The sequence below is a fragment of the Anopheles funestus genome, assembly GCF_943734845.2.
Source record: "Anopheles funestus chromosome X unlocalized genomic scaffold, idAnoFuneDA-416_04 X_unloc_30, whole genome shotgun sequence".
NCBI classification, from domain to species: Eukaryota; Metazoa; Arthropoda; class Insecta; order Diptera; family Culicidae; genus Anopheles; species Anopheles funestus.
In genome coordinates, this window is record NW_026045155.1 from 260606 (window position 1) to 275000 (window position 14395).

Sequence of the window (14395 nt, forward strand, 5' to 3'; positions counted from 1 at the left end):
TGAGCACTCTAATTTGTTCAAGGTAAATGTGAGTATCTTGAGCACCATGAGGAGCCCGTGCCGGAGTTAACCGGTAGCACGGTACTCGTTCACAGAGTAACGCCCAAGTACACCATTGTGAGTCGCAGCCGTGAGCGCGCGCACGAACGGCCCCGGCGTGTAACCGGGCGCCCGTGGCGGTCACGTGTCTGGACGGGCAATCAACTTCGAACGTTTTAACCGCAACAACTTTAATATACGCTAGTGGAGCTGGAATTACCGCGGCTGCTGGCACCAGACTTGCCCTCCACTTGATCCTTGTTGAAGGATTTATACTCAACTCATTCCAATTATGGACCATCGTTAGAGAGGTCCATATTGTTATTTCTCGTCACTACCTCCCCGTACTGGGATTGGGTAATTTACGCGCCTGCTGCCTTCCTTGGATGTGGTAGCCATTTCTCAGGCTCCCTCTCCGGAATCGAACCCTGATTCCCCGTTACCCGTCGCAACCATGGTAGTCCTCTACACTACCATCAATAGTTGATAGGGCAGACATTTGAAAGATCTGTCGTCAGTCGACAAGCGACCATACGATCTGCGTCCTTATCCAGACTTCAACTCAAGCCGCCCGGAGGCGATTGGTTTAACTAATAAGTGCACCAGTTCAGCTACCCGCGAGGGCAACAGTCCCGGCATGTTGCATGTATTAGCTCTGGATTTTCCACAGTTATCCAAGTAACTAGTGGTAGGATGATCTTGTGAATTATAGCTGTTATACTGAGCCTTATGCGGTTTCACATTCATTTATGTTTGTACTTAGACATGCATGGCTTAACCTTTGAGACAAGCGTATATTACTGGTAGGATCAACCAGAATTCGTTCCACTACAGACACACACTCGCTTAGTGGGAAATAAATTTCCACACAACTCTCTCTCTCTAGAACCATATGGAATGGCTCTTTGGTGTTGGGTAAGGCACCAATTTGTTGGGGTGTAACGGTCACCACCAACTTTAAGTTTGTTAGGGCACAACGGAAACCACTAACTAAACTTTAGGAAACTAAATTTCCTCACACATTATCTCTCACCATATTAGCACTAGGTGCTATCCACGATTGTACAACGTTTCAACTCTTGAATCGACCGTAGGGCCGCGGAATTGCTTCCGGGCCCCTATTCTCGCTATTAATTGTTCATCTCTTTCAATACATCGAGTTCGTTCCATTGGGTAGTTCGCATGGCGAACGTTTTGATGCAGCCCCCTGGGGGACCACGGCACTTTACACCGGGTATGGTGTATGCGCAACCTACAGATAACAATAAACCCCTTATGCGTGTGTAAACCGATGTTGGGCTGCTCAACATCTTTCATGGTTACATCACTTGCACCAGAACCCACGGTGCCGATTTGGTAATATGTTGTACATTTACTCTCAAGATGTACGCTTCGGCCCCTTATTCAGGGGCTCAAGCTATTACCAGCAAGAACAATCCTCATCCAGACTTGAACTCGAAACACCCGGAGGCGAACGGTTTAACTAATAAGTGCACCAGTCTTGAATCCATGCGTCGGTGGAAACAATGCCGGCGTGTTGCATGTATTAGCTCTGAACTTAGCGAGTGATTGCCTTGCAGCTGTCATACTGAGCGTAGAGCGTGATTATCGCTCACTTGAACCATGTTGAATGGCTCTTTGGTGTAGGGTAAGGCACCAATTTGTTGGGGCACAACGAAACCACCAACTTAAGACTTGCTTATAGGCATTTCAACGTTTTCAACTCTTAAATCGACCGTGTTTCATTATCATCTCTTCTTCTTATTAAATGCATCGAGTTCGTTCCATTGGGTAGTTCGCGTGGCGAACGGTTTGATGCAGCCCCCCGGGGGGGACCACGGCACTTTACACCGGGCATGGTGTATGCGCAACCTACAGATCACCAATATATTTGTGATCGATAATGCACACTTCTTACACGACTGACCAGTCGACAGCGCTGCCTTCCTATTATGCGTGTGTAAACCGATGTTGGGCTGCTCAACATCTTTCACGGTTACATCACTTGCACCCGAACCCATGGTGCCGATTTGGTAATATGTTGTACATTTACTCTCAAGATGTACGCTTCGGCCCCTTATTCAGGGGCTCAAGCTATTACCAGCAAGAACAATCCTCATCCAGACTTGAACTCGAAACACCCGGAGGCGAACGGTTTAACTAATAAGTGCACCAGTCTTGAATCCATGCGTCGGTGGAAACAATGCCGGCGTGTTGCATGTATTAGCTCTGAACTTAGCGAGTGATTGCCTTGCAGCTGTCATACTGAGCGTAGAGCGTGATTATCGCTCACTTGAACCATGTTGAATGGCTCTTTGGTGTAGGGTAAGGCACCAATTTGTTGGGGCACAACGAAACCACCAACTTAAGACTTGCTTATAGGCATTTCAACGTTTTCAACTCTTAAATCGACCGTGTTTCATTATCATCTCTTCTTCTTATTAAATGCATCGAGTTCGTTCCATTGGGTAGTTCGCGTGGCGAACGGTTTGATGCAGCCCCCCGGGGGGGACCACGGCACTTTACACCGGGCATGGTGTATGCGCAACCTACAGATCACCAATATATTTGTGATCGATAATGCACACTTCTTACACGACTGACCAGTCGACAGCGCTGCCTTCCTATTATGCGTGTGTAAACCGATGTTGGGCTGCTCAACATCTTTCACGGTTACATCACTTGCACCCGAACCCATGGTGCCGATTTGGTAATATGTTGTACATGGTCTCAAGATGTACGCTTCGACCCCTTATTCAGGGGCTCAAGCTATTACCAGCAAGATCAATCCTCATCCAGACTTGAACTCGAAACACCCGGAGGCGAACGGTTTAACTAATAAGTGCACCAGTCTTGAATCCATGCGTCGGTGGAAACAATGCCGGCGTGTTGCATGTATTAGCTCTGAACTTAGCGAGTGATTGCCTTGTAGCTGTCGAACTGAGCGTAGAATGTGATTATCGCTCACTTGAAAGGGTCAAGCCCTTTCGAGTCGTCCGGTTTTTACGCCAGACGACTCGGTTCACCATCTTTCGGGAAGGGACCGTCTCGGTCGCAAGCTGCTCCGGTCCCCAAACAACCTGCGACAAATGATAGGAAATGCCGACATCAATACGTGTTCAGTTTGGTTTATCGCTCATAGGTCTTTTTGACCATCGATCCCTGATTATAACTCTCAATTAAACAGTCAGGAGAGTAAGGCATGCCCATCGATATCTCATCGACAGGCGATACCGCAAGAACGGCCAACGACACATCAGGTGATCGATTATTGCTACGACTTTTGCTTAATCGTTTCCACTCCTTAGAGAAAGAAACCCCCGGGGACCGTCTCGGTCGCAAGCTGCTCCGGTCCCTAAACAACCTGCGACAAATGATAGGAAATGCCGACATCAATATGTGTTCAGTTTGGTTTATCGCTCATTGGTCTGTTTGACCATCGATCCCTGATTAAACTCTCAGTAATCCAGTCGGGAGAGTAAGGCATGCCCATCGATATCTCATCGACAGGCGATACCGCTTGAACGGCCAACGACACATCAGAGGATCGTATCTTGCTACAACTTTTGCTTAATCGTTTCTTCTCCTTGGAGAAAGAAACCCCCGGGGACCGTCTCGGCCGCAAGCTGCTCCGGTCCCTAAACAACCTGCGGCATCAAATGATAGGAAAAGCCGACATCAATACGTGTTCAGTTTGGTTTATCGCTCATTGGTCTTGTTTGACCATCGATCCCTGATTAATACTCTCAATTAGAAGGTCGGTAGAGTAAGGCATGCCCATCGATATCTCATCGACAGGCGATACCGCATGAACGGCCAACGACACATCAGAGGATCGTATCTTGCTACAACTCTTGCTTAATAGTTTCCACTCCTTGGAGAAAGAAACCCCCGGGGACCGTCTCGGCCGCAAGTTGCTCCGGTCCCTAAACAACCTGCGGCATCAAATGATAGGAAAAGCCGACATCAATACGTGTTCAGTTTGGTTTATCGCTCATAGGTCTGTTTGACCATCGATCCTAGAATTCAACTTTCGAGTAAGGCATGCCCGTCGATATCTCATCGATAGGCGATACCGGTAGAACGGCCAACGACACACATCTAGGATCGCATTTACTCTTCCTTGGATGGATAACCAATACCCTAGGACCGTTTCATCGCGAGCTGCTCCGGTCCTCAAACAACTCGCGAACCACCGATAGGATGATATTAGGAATGGCCGACTTTCATCCTTTAACTCTCAGTTCTGCTTACCAAAACATAGGTACTTGGACCTTAAAGACCACTATATGTTCCCCGATCGGGGGCAATCGGAACGTCTATCCATCATCAACATCGTTTCACTCATTCCGAACCACCAAATTGGACAGACAGTACCATCTTCACCAACCGATTGCTTCAACTTCGCAAACTGTATGGTAAGTTCTACTAATTTCACATCTTACCATCGACTAATAGTGCATAAATCCACTTGGAAATCACTTTTCCTTGGTCCTCGGACCTTCTACGACAACGTCCAACAAATATCCGAAGTCGTTTCCCAACTTAGACCAAGCATTTCGTATCTTTACTTCTAATCGATTTTTTCTCTCATAATTGACGATCAAAATCTAAAAACCACATTTTGAGCCAGAAGCAGTCGTCCGATCGTCCTGGGGGTAGTCTCAATCGATTTAGAAGGGCCCAATTCATAAAGATACGTACTCAGTCAAATTCATGCTTCTGGCTCACCTACCCCCTATATAGAAAACGAAAGCGTACAGGCGTGGAAAACGTGCCATTTTTCTCCATCACGGACTTTTTTTTTCTCGTTGCACCGACTCTAGTAAAAAAGTGAAATTTTTTACTAGTTACCAACTTTTGCAAATTATCATCGGATATCACTTTTCATGGTCTATAGTAAGTTCTTATCACGTTTTAGTAGTTTTTGAAAAAAAAATTTTTTTGAACTTTTCAAAATTTTTCAAAACAAAGTTTTTGTAGGCGGTTTTGTGTATGGAGGGTTACTAGTCTCGGGGTCACTGTTTGACCAAAAAACCACTATATATCATTCGAAAGGTAATTTCAAGGGCTACAAAAAATTGTTCTACGGCACCCCCCTCCGACGTCTAGTATTCGAGTTATTGGCCAAAAACCATTACTTGAGCGATTTTTCGTTCAGGGTACCCGACTCTAGTAAAAAAGTGAAATTTTTCTCGATTGACCAAGTGTTGCAAATGACCATCGGATTTCACTTTTTATGGTCTATAGTGAGTTCTGATCACGATTTGGTACTTTTTGAAAAAATTTTTTTGACGCACTTTTCAAAATTTTGCAAAACCAAAACTTTTTAGGCGGTTTTGTGTATGGAGGGTTACTAGTCTCGGGGTCACTTTTTGACCAAAAAACCACTATATATCATTCGAAAGGTAATTTCAAGGGCTACAAAAAATTGTTCTACGGCACCCCCCTCCGACGTCTAGTATTCGAGTTATTGGCCAAAAACCGCAACTATAGCGGTTTTTCGTACAGGGTACCCGACTCTAGTAAAATGATGCGATTTTTACTAGTCTAGGAACTTTTTGGTCAAAAAATCAAGTATATGTCATTCGATAGATAATTTCAAGGGCTACCAAAAATTGTTCTACGGCACCCCCCTCCGACGCCTAGTATTCGAGTTATTAGCCAAAAACCGCAACTATAGCGGTTTTTCGTCCAGGGTACCCGACTCTAGTAAAATGATGCGATTTTTACTAGTCTAGGGAACTTTTTGACCAAAAATCAAGTATATGTCATTCGATAGATAATTTCAAGGGCTACCAAAAATTGTTCCACGACACCCCCCTGCGACGTCTAGTATTCGAGTTATTAGCCAAAAACCGCAACTTAAGCGGTTTTTCGTCCAGGGTACCCGACTCTAGTAAAATGATGCGATTTTTACTAGTCTAGGGAACTTTTTGGCCAAAAATCAAGTATATGTCATTCGATAGATAATTTCAAGGGCTACCAAAAATTGTTCCACGACACCCCCCTCCGACGTCTAGTATTAGAGTTATTAGCCAAAAACCGCAACTATAGCGGTTTTTCGTCCAGGGTACCCGACTCTAGTAAAATGATGCGATTTTTACTAGTCTAGGGAACTTTTTGGCCAAAAATCAAGTATATGTCATTCGATAGATAATTTCAAGGGCTACCAAAAATTGTTCCACGACACCCCCCTGCGACGTCTAGTATTCGAGTTATTAGCCAAAAACCGCAATTATAGCGGTTTTTCGTCCAGGGTACCCGACTCTAGTAAAATGATGCGATTTTTACTAGTCTAGGGAACTTTTTGGCCAAAAATCAAGTATATGTCATTCGATAGATAATTTCAAGGGCTACCAAAAATTGTTCCACGACACCCCCCTCCGACGTCTAGTATTAGAGTTATTAGCCAAAAACCGCAACTATAGCGGTTTTTCGTCCAGGGTACCCGACTCTAGTAAAATGATGCGATTTTTACTAGTCTAGGGAACTTTTTGGCCAAAAATCAAGTATATGTCATTCGATAGATAATTTCAAGGGCTACCAAAAATTGTTCCACGACACCCCCCTGCGACGTCTAGTATTCGAGTTATTAGCCAAAAACCGCAATTATAGCGGTTTTTTCGTCCAGGGTACCCGACTCTAGTAAAATGATGCGATTTTTACTAGTCTAGGGAACTTTTTGGCCAAAAATCAAGTATATGTCATTCGATAGATAATTTCAAGGGCTACCAAAAATTGTTCCACGACACCCCCCTGCGACGTCTAGTATTCGAGTTATGGGCCAAAAACCATTCATACTTGAGCATTTTGCTCATTTTGCCTGTACGGGTACCGGGGACTAGTAAAATCAGGCCAATTTTACTAGAGTAGGGGTCCTTTTTGGTCAAAAAAACAACTTTTGCTCGTTCGATAGGGAATCGATAGGGCAACAAAAAATCGTTCTACGACCCCCCCTTCCGATGTCTAGTATTCGAGTTATGGGCCAAAAACAGTTTATAGCTAATTTTTCACTCGATTTTTCACCAAGTATCGCACATTACTCCGGTTCTATACATTGGATCGTCAATCTTTAAGATTTTATGGGTAGTTCCAACTGTTTGCTACATTTCATCCATACATCACCAACCGATTCAATGTCTGTGCTAGAAGTTATTAGAGGAATAAAAAAATTTACCCTTGGCTTTGGACCGTACAATTTTACCCATTTTTGGCCCATATTTGCCCCATAGCTCCGCCGGTATCCAAGATATGGCCACACTTTCTTCTGGCCATGGGTAGATGGCACTTGTGGCTAGATTTCTTCCATGCACCACTAATCGCTACCATGTCTGTGGCCGGAGCTATTCACGAAAGCGCCTCGCGAACTTGGTCGGATTTTTGGTCCAACTTGCACCATTTTTGGCCCATATTTGCCCCATAGCTCCGCCGGTATCCAAGATATGGCCACACTTTCTTCTGGCCATGGGTAGATGGCACTTGTGGCTAGATTTCTTCCATGCACCACTAATCGCTACCATGTCTGTGGCCGGAGCTATTCACGAAAGCGCCTCGCGCACTTGGTCGGATTTTTGGTCCAACTTGCACCATTTTTGGCCCATATTTGCCCCATAGCTCCGCCGGTATCCAAGATATGGCCACACTTTCTTCTGGCCATGGGTAGATGGCACTTGTGGCTAGATTTCTTCCATGCACCACTAATCGCTACCATGTCTGTGGCCGGAGCTATTCACGAAAGCGCCTCGCGCACTTGGTCGGATTTTTGGTCCAACTTGCACCATTTTTGGCCCATATTTGCCCCATAGCTCCGCCGGTATCCAAGATATGGCCACACTTTCTTCTGGCCATGGGTAGATGGCACTTGTGGCTAGATTTCTTCCATGCACCACTAATCGCTACCATGTCTCTGGCCGGAGCTATTCGACGAACAACCATCGCATTTACCTAGGTACTTTTTCGGATTTTTGGTCCAACTTGCACCATTTTTGGCCCATATTTGCCCCATAGCTCCGCCGGTATCCAAGATAGCGCCACACTTTCTTCTGGCCATGGGTAGATGGCACTTGTGGCTAGATTTCTTCCATGCACCACTAATCGCTACCATGTCTCTGGCCGGAGCTATTCGACGAACAACCATCGCATTTACCTAGGTACTTTTTCGGATTTTTGGTCCAACTTGCACCATTTTTGGCCCATATTTGCCCCATAGCTCCGCCGGTATCCAAGATATGGCCACACTTTCTTCTGGCCATGGGTAGATGGCACTTGTGGCTAGATTTCTTCCATGCACTACTAATCGCTACCATGTCTCTGGCCGGAGCTATTCACGAAAGCGCCTCGCGCACTTGGTCGGATTTTTGGTCCAACTTGCACCATTTTTGGCCCATATTTGCCCCATAGCTCCGCCGGTATCCAAGATATGGCCACACTTTCTTCTGGCCATGGGTAGATGGCACTTGTGGCTAGATTTCTTCCATGCACCACTAATCGCTACCATGTCTGTGGCCGGAGCTATTCGACGAACAACCATCGCATTTACCTAGGTACTTTTTCGGATTTTTGGTCCAACTTGCACCATTTTTGGCCCATATTTGCCCCATAGCTCCGCCGGTATCCAAGATATGGCCACACTTTCTTCTGGCCATGGGTAGATGGCACTTGTGGCTAGATTTCTTCCATGCACCACTAATCGCTACCATGTCTGTGGCCGGAGCTATTCACGAAAGCGCCTCGCGCACTTGGTCGGATTTTTGGTCCACCTGGCACCATTGTTGGCCCGTATTTGCCCCATAGCTCCGCCGGTATCCAAGATATGGCCACACTTTCTTCTGGCCATGGGTAGATGGCACTTGTGGCTAGATTTCTTCCATGCACCACTAATCGCTACCATGTCTGTGGCCGGAGCTATTCACGAAAGCGCCTCGCGCACTTGGTCGGATTTTTGGTCCAACTTGCACCATTTTTGGCCCATATTTGCCCCATAGCTCCGCCGGTATCCAAGATATGGCCACACTTTCTTCTGGCCATGGGTAGATGGCACTTGTGGCTAGATTTCTTCCATGCACCACTAATCGCTACCATGTCTCTGGCCGGAGCTATTCGACGAACAACCATCGCATTTACCTAGGTACTTTTTCGGATTTTTGGTCCAACTTGCACCATTTTTGGCCCATATTTGCCCCATAGCTCCGCCGGTATCCAAGATATGGCCACACTTTCTTCTGGCCATGGGTAGATGGCACTTGTGGCTAGATTTCTTCCATGCACCACTAATCGCTACCATGTCTGTGGCCGGAGCTATTCACGAAAGCGCCTCGCGCACTTGGTCGGATTTTTGGTCCACCTGGCACCATTGTTGGCCCGTATTTGCCCCATAGCTCCGCCGGTATCCAAGATATGGCCACACTTTGTTCTGGCCATGGGTAGATGGCACTTGTGGCTAGATTTCTTCCATGCACCACTAATCGCTACCATGTCTCTGGCCGGAGCTATTCGACGAACAACCATCGCATTTACCTAGGTACTTTTTCGGATTTTTGGTCCAACTTGCACCATTTTTGGCCCATATTTGCCCCATAGCTCCGCCGGTATCCAAGATATGGCCACACTTTCTTCTGGCCATGGGTAGATGGCACTTGTGGCTAGATTTCTTCCATGCACCACTAATCGCTACCATGTCTGTGGCCGGAGCTATTCACGAAAGCGCCTCGCGCACTTGGTCGGATTTTTGGTCCACCTGGCACCATTTTTGGCCCGTATTTGCCCCATAGCTCCGCCGGTATCCAAGATATGGCCACACTTTCTTCTGGCCATGGGTAGATGGCACTTGTGGCTAGATTTCTTCCATGCACCACTAATCGCTACCATGTCTGTGGCCGGAGCTATTCGACGAACAACCATCGCATTACCCAGGTACTTTTTCAGGTTTTTGGTCCAACTTGCACCATTTTTGGCCCATATTTGCCCCATAGCTCCGCCGGTATCCAAGATATGGCCACACTTTCTTCTGGCCATGGGTAGATGGCACTTGTGGCTACATTTCTTCCATGCACCACTAATCGCTACCATGTCTGTGGCCGGAGCTATTCGACGAACAACCATCGCATTCACCTTCTCGTTGCACTTCTTCGGGAATTTGGTGCAACCAAGTTTTCACTATAACTTGGTCATTTTCCGTCCATCGGACATGCGGTTTTGGGTGTCGATACTTGACACCGCACGCTTCAATATGTTCCTCCACGACCATGTGGTCCGATGCTTCCAACAGGAGCTATTCGAGGATTACCGATTTTTCACCATTAAAAATGCTCAATTTTGCACCAACTTTTGCCTATAACTCAGGCTGTATCGATCGGATCTTCAATCTTGAAAAAGTTTTGGATAGGTGGCATCAAATGCTACATTTCGTTCTTCCACGTCAACTTTGTCCGATGTCTAGCAAAAAAGTTATTCGCGAACCAAGTCCAGAACCCATGCAATGGCTGCCCTCATTGCATACATCACGGCGGTTAACTCTCGTTACTCTATACCGTGGACTTGGTACTTTTTCAGGCATTCGTTGCTACTTCTTGGTTCATGATATTCGTTTACGGTCTTCACTAGGGCATTTGGTGCTCCTTATCGGTTCATGATATTCGTTTACGGTCTTCACTAGGGCATTTGGTGCTCCTTATCGGTTCATGATATTCGTTTACGGTCTTCACTAGGGCATTTGGTGCTCCTTATCGGTTCATGATATTCGTTTACGGTCTTCACTAGGGCATTTGGTAATGGGCTTCCCACTTTCTACTGATCGATCCATACTCACTTGCGTGCACCTAGCCTAGGAAGGTTTCCTATGGCTTCCCATCTTTCTACTGATCGATCCATACTCACTTGCGTGCACCTAGCCTAGGAAGGTTTCCTATGGCTTCCCATCTTTCTACTGATCGATCCATACTCACTTGCGTGCACCTAGCCTAGGAAGGTTTCCTATGGCTTCCCATCTTTCTACTGATCGATCCATACTCACTTGCGTGCACCTAGCCTAGGAAGGTTTCCTATGGCTTCCCATCTTTCTACTGATCGATCCATACTCACTTGCGTGCACCTAGCCTAGGAAGGTTTCCTATGGCTTCCCATCTTTCTACTGATCGATCCATACTCACTTGCGTGCACCTAGCCTAGGAAGGTTTCCTATGGCTTCCCATCTTTCTACTGATCGATCCATACTCACTTGCGTGCACCTAGCCTAGGAAGGTTTCCTATGGCTTCCCATCTTTCTACTGATCGATCCATACTCACTTGCGTGCACCTAGCCTAGGAAGGTTTCCTATGGCTTCCCATCTTTCTACTGATCGATCCATACTCACTTGCGTGCACCTAGCCTAGGAAGGTTTCCTATGGCTTCCCATCTTTCTACTGATCGATCCATACTCACTTGCGTGCACCTAGCCTAGGAAGGTTTCCTATGGCTTCCCATCTTTCTACTGATCGATCCATACTCACTTGCGTGCACCTAGCCTAGGAAGGTTTCCTATGGCTTCCCATCTTTCTACTGATCGATCCATACTCACTTGCGTGCACCTAGCCTAGGAAGGTTTCCTATGGCTTCCCATCTTTCTACTGATCGATCCATACTCACTTGCGTGCACCTAGCCTAGGAAGGTTTCCTATGGCTTCCCATCTTTCTACTGATCGATCCATACTCACTTGCGTGCACCTAGCCTAGGAAGGTTTCCTATGGCTTCCCATCTTTCTACTGATCGATCCATACTCACTTGCGTGCACCTAGCCTAGGAAGGTTTCCTATGGCTTCCCATCTTTCTACTGATCGATCCATACTCACTTGCGTGTACCTAGCCTAGGAAGGTTTCCTATGGCTTCCCATCTTTCTACTGATCGATCCATACTCACTTGCGTGCACCTAGCCTAGGAAGGTTTCCTATGGCTTCCCATCTTTCTACTGATCGATCCATACTCACTTGCGTGCACCTAGCCTAGGAAGGTTTCCTATGGCTTCCCATCTTTCTACTGATCGATCCATACTCACTTGCGTGCACCTAGCCTAGGAAGGTTTCCTATGGCTTCCCATCTTTCTACTGATCGATCCATACTCACTTGCGTGCACCTAGCCTAGGAAGGTTTCCTTGGGCTTCCCATCTTTCTACTGATCGATCCATACTCACTTGCGTGCACCTAGCCTAGGAAGGTTTCCCTTTGGTACCGACTTCCATCTACGCACTCGATATAACCTAGGTACTTGGTACCGATGATGGTTAACACTCAAGCATTTCTTGCATCCTGCGTGCAAGGTACCAATTTTCACTTCTTAGGTACGTTTATGGGCCCGCATTTATCCAATATCGCTCCGATGGCCTTTCGCATTATTTCATCCGATAGCCCTTGCCAAAAGCTACCAAAAGTTCCTCCACGGCCATGTGCTCCGACGCTTAGTTTAGGAAATATTCGAAAAAATTCATCTTAGGAAAAATTTTCTTATTGGAAAATCACCTTAAATCGATGGCCATTTTTTGGGCAAAAACTTTAACGTCTTCCCGACTTTGCGGGAATTGCGAATTTTAGGCACCCAGAGAAAATCTTTTACTTTAAGGGGGCGGCCGCGAAGTTGCCCGAAGTCTCGGACACAAAAATTCTCAAGTTCCCCACTCTAGTAAATCGCCCTATGAGTATCTCCTGGCCCGCGAGCTCTGCGAGCGGGCCAGCTTCGGCGATTTTTGCCTTTTCGCCTAGGCGGTTCTTCTACGAAATTGGTCCACAGCTTTTGCTCAGAAAGCTAGCATTTGTTGCAACAGTTAGGTGCTTGGTACCACATTTTGGTATCCATTTGGGCATTTGTTGCAACTACTCGGTACTTTGGCCCACATTTCGCTCTACTCGGGCCTCTATGGTGCTACTTGTCGGTACTTTTGGCCAACTTAGGCCAATTGGGTGCAACTTGTGGGTACTCTGTGGGTACTTTAGGGCATATTGTGTCTTTCGGGTGAACCTTCGCGATACTTCATGGGTACTGATGGCCAACTTAGGAACATTCAGTGCAACCTTTGGGCCTAAGGAAATTTGTCCAACTCTTTGGACTTAGAAAATTTTCTGGACTTAGAAAATTTTCTGGACTTGTAAAAATTTTCAAATGTTCAATTTGGCCCACATTTCGCTCTACTCGGGCCTCTATGGTGCTACTTGGCGGTACTTTTGGCCAACTTAGGCCAATTGGGTGCTCTTTGTGGGTACTCTATCGGTACTTTTGGCCAACTTAGGCCAATGGGGTGCTATATGTGGGTGCTCTATCGGTACTTTTGGCCATGTTAGGCCCATTCGGTGCTATTTGTGGGTACTCTATCGGTACTTTTGGCCATGTTAGGCCCATTCGGTGCTATATGTGGGTGCTCTATCGGTACTTTTGGCCATGTTAGGCCCACTCGGTGCTATTTGTGGGTACTCTATCGGTACTTTTGGCCAACTTAGGCCCATGGGGTGCTCTTTGTGGGTACTCTATCGGTACTTTTGGCCATGTTAGGCCCACTCGGTGCTATTTGTGGGTACTCTATCGGTACTTTTGGCCATGTTAGGCCCACTCGGTGCTATTTGTGGGTACTCTATCGGTACTTTTGGCCAACTTAGGCCAATTGGGTGCTATTTGTGGGTACTCTATCGGTACTTTTGGCCAACATAGGCCAATTGGGTGCTACTTGTGGGTGCTCTATCGGTACTTTTGGCCAACTTAGGCCAACTCAGTGCTTCTTGTGGGTACTCTATCGGTACTTTTGGCCAACTTAGGCCAACTGGGTGCTATTTGTGGGTACTCTATCGGTACTTTTGGCCAACTTAGGCCAATTGGGTGCTACTTGTGGGTGCTCTATCGGTACTTTTGGCCAACTTAGGCCCATTCGGTGCTATTTGTGGGTACTCTATCGGTACTTTGGGACATATTATGTCCTTCGGGTGAACCTTCTCGATACCTCATGGGTACTTGTGGCCAACTTAGGAAAATTCAGTGCAACCTATGGGCCTTTGGAAATTGTTCCAACACTTTGGACTTAGAAAATTTTCTGGACTTAGAAAATTTTTTGGACTTAGAAAAATTTTCAACTTCTGTATCTTCTTCATCATGTTCCATTTTGTGGGACTTAGAAAATTTTCTGGACTTAGAAAATTTTTTGGACTTAGGAAATTTTTCAACACTTGTAAAATTTTTGTTCCTTCTTTGAAGAAGAATACTTTCCACTATTAGCTTCTTTCTCTTTTTCTTCTTAGTTGTCTTCTTATTTTCGGTCCGAGAGCGCCGACACTTGTAAAATTATCTAAGTCCGAAGACTTTTGGAATGAACCAAAAGTCAACGAACACAATACATCA